This window comes from Tupaia chinensis, unplaced genomic scaffold, assembly GCF_000334495.1.
Source record: "Tupaia chinensis unplaced genomic scaffold, TupChi_1.0 Scaffold000355_1, whole genome shotgun sequence".
Lineage (NCBI taxonomy): Eukaryota > Metazoa > Chordata > Mammalia > Scandentia > Tupaiidae > Tupaia > Tupaia belangeri.
In genome coordinates, this window is record NW_006159850.1 from 4,634,729 (window position 1) to 4,636,620 (window position 1,892).

Sequence of the window (1,892 nt, forward strand, 5' to 3'; positions counted from 1 at the left end):
ATTTCTCAAGAGGCCTTTCAGTTGGGGGTGCTTTTGGGGTGTGCCTATTGTCCCTGTTTTGTCCCCAGAGACCGGTCCTGCCTGTCCCTGTTAACTCCCCGCGGGTGCCCGCGCCACTCGTCTGCTGATCAGATGCCGCCTCGTGAGCAGTATCGTTTCCGAGCACTATACCGCGATTCTATTTTTATTAAAAAGGAGAAAAGCATTCTGAAAAAAAGGTCACCAAAATGTTAAAACGAGTTATTTCTGGTTGATGGCTTTTTTAAAATATATTTTCGCGTTGCCCAAAGAAAAAAAAAAAAAAACAAAAAACCCCACACACACAAACAAAAAAACACAATGAGCATGCGTGACTTTTAATAAGAACAAGCCACGTTTTTTCTCAATTCTGTTTTGGACGGAAAAAGCACCTTTATTTACCTAGCGCCCTAAGACGTTATGCATTTGTGAGGCTTCCAGAAGCTAGGTTTCATCCTTTACTGGACGTGAGGCAACGCCACGAACACTCGGGCCCCCCGTTAAGAGGACAGACACAGCACAGGCCTGCTGTGACTGCTGAGCTCGGGGTGCCAAAGCCATCAGTCTTGGCGTTTGTACAAGTCCCCATTTTCTGCCTTGGTAACTCTGCTAAACACAATGAAACCTCTTCTTGGTAACAGTGCGCTGAGCCCCAGGTTAACAGAAGAGTGCTTGCTGGGAAATCCGCAGGACGCGGGCTGCTCTTCGTTAGGGACCCTGCTTCGATGCGCTGGGTGTCCTGCTCCTCAGATGAGGTGGTGGGAGCTGCCAGCATGCCCTTGCTGCTCACGATGACAACATTCACCCTCACTGCGCTCTCACTGCACAACGCGCGAGGCGAGGTGCTACGCATTCACACACGGGCTCACCGAATTGCCTGCGCAGCCCCGAGACAGCTCCCTCCATTGTACAGAAGAGAGAACCGAGGCTCATCCGGGCTAGGTAACCTGCGAAGCGCACTGCTGGTCTGTGAAGTGCCAAGATTTGAACCCACTTTGGGCCGATTACGAGGCCTCAGACATTTGTCTCTAAGCTAGCCCACCTTTCCATGCTCGAGTCGCGTTCACGTGTTACAGCCAGTTACATGTCCCGCAGATGGCAGGGGTCCTGGTTCCCATCCTACATGGTCCCCGTCGGAGGTGGGGCCTGACCCTTCTCCCCGGCATCCGAGTGGGCTTGTGTTGCAGCCACGAAGTTTGCTGCTCAGCTCTCCCTTCAGTAAGGAATGGCGTCAGCTAGTGTCCTGCCTGCTACATTATCGGGGTGCCTCAGTGCTCAGGCCAAGGCCATGCTCTTCTCGGAGAGCCCTAGCCAATGACTGAGCTGCACAGGGCTCCAGGACCTGGCTGTTTCTATGCTACTGGGACTCCTCTAAAGGACAGAAGACCAGGTGGGTGGGCCACGGCTCTGTCAGTCTGCATGGCCCTCTGAGGCTCGCTGCCCTGTCCTGCCTCCCTCCTGCCCTTTGCTGGTGTCAGAGCCACACTGTGGTCTGAGGTCTTGCCTGTCTCTTTCCACTTCCTCTCTGTTCTCTTTCTTAGGTGTTATCCCAGCAAACCTCCCGTACTCCTAATTGCTCTCAGTGTCTGCTTGCTGGGGACCCATCTGACACAGGCATTTGCTTACTTGTGATCAACAGCGTGACGGTGCATGACTTGAAGAAGACTGTGGAAAATGGAATTTAAGTGTGAGTTTGTGTTGGGGAAAAGAGAGAGATCCTTGCATACTTTTCCTTTCTCTCTCTCTCTCTCCCTTCCTTCCTTCCTTCCTTCCTTCCTTTCCTTCCTTCCTTCCTCTCTTCCTTCCTCTCTCTCTCTTTCTCTCTCTCTCTTTCTTTCTTTCTTTCTTTCTTTCTTTCTTTCTTTCTTTCTCTC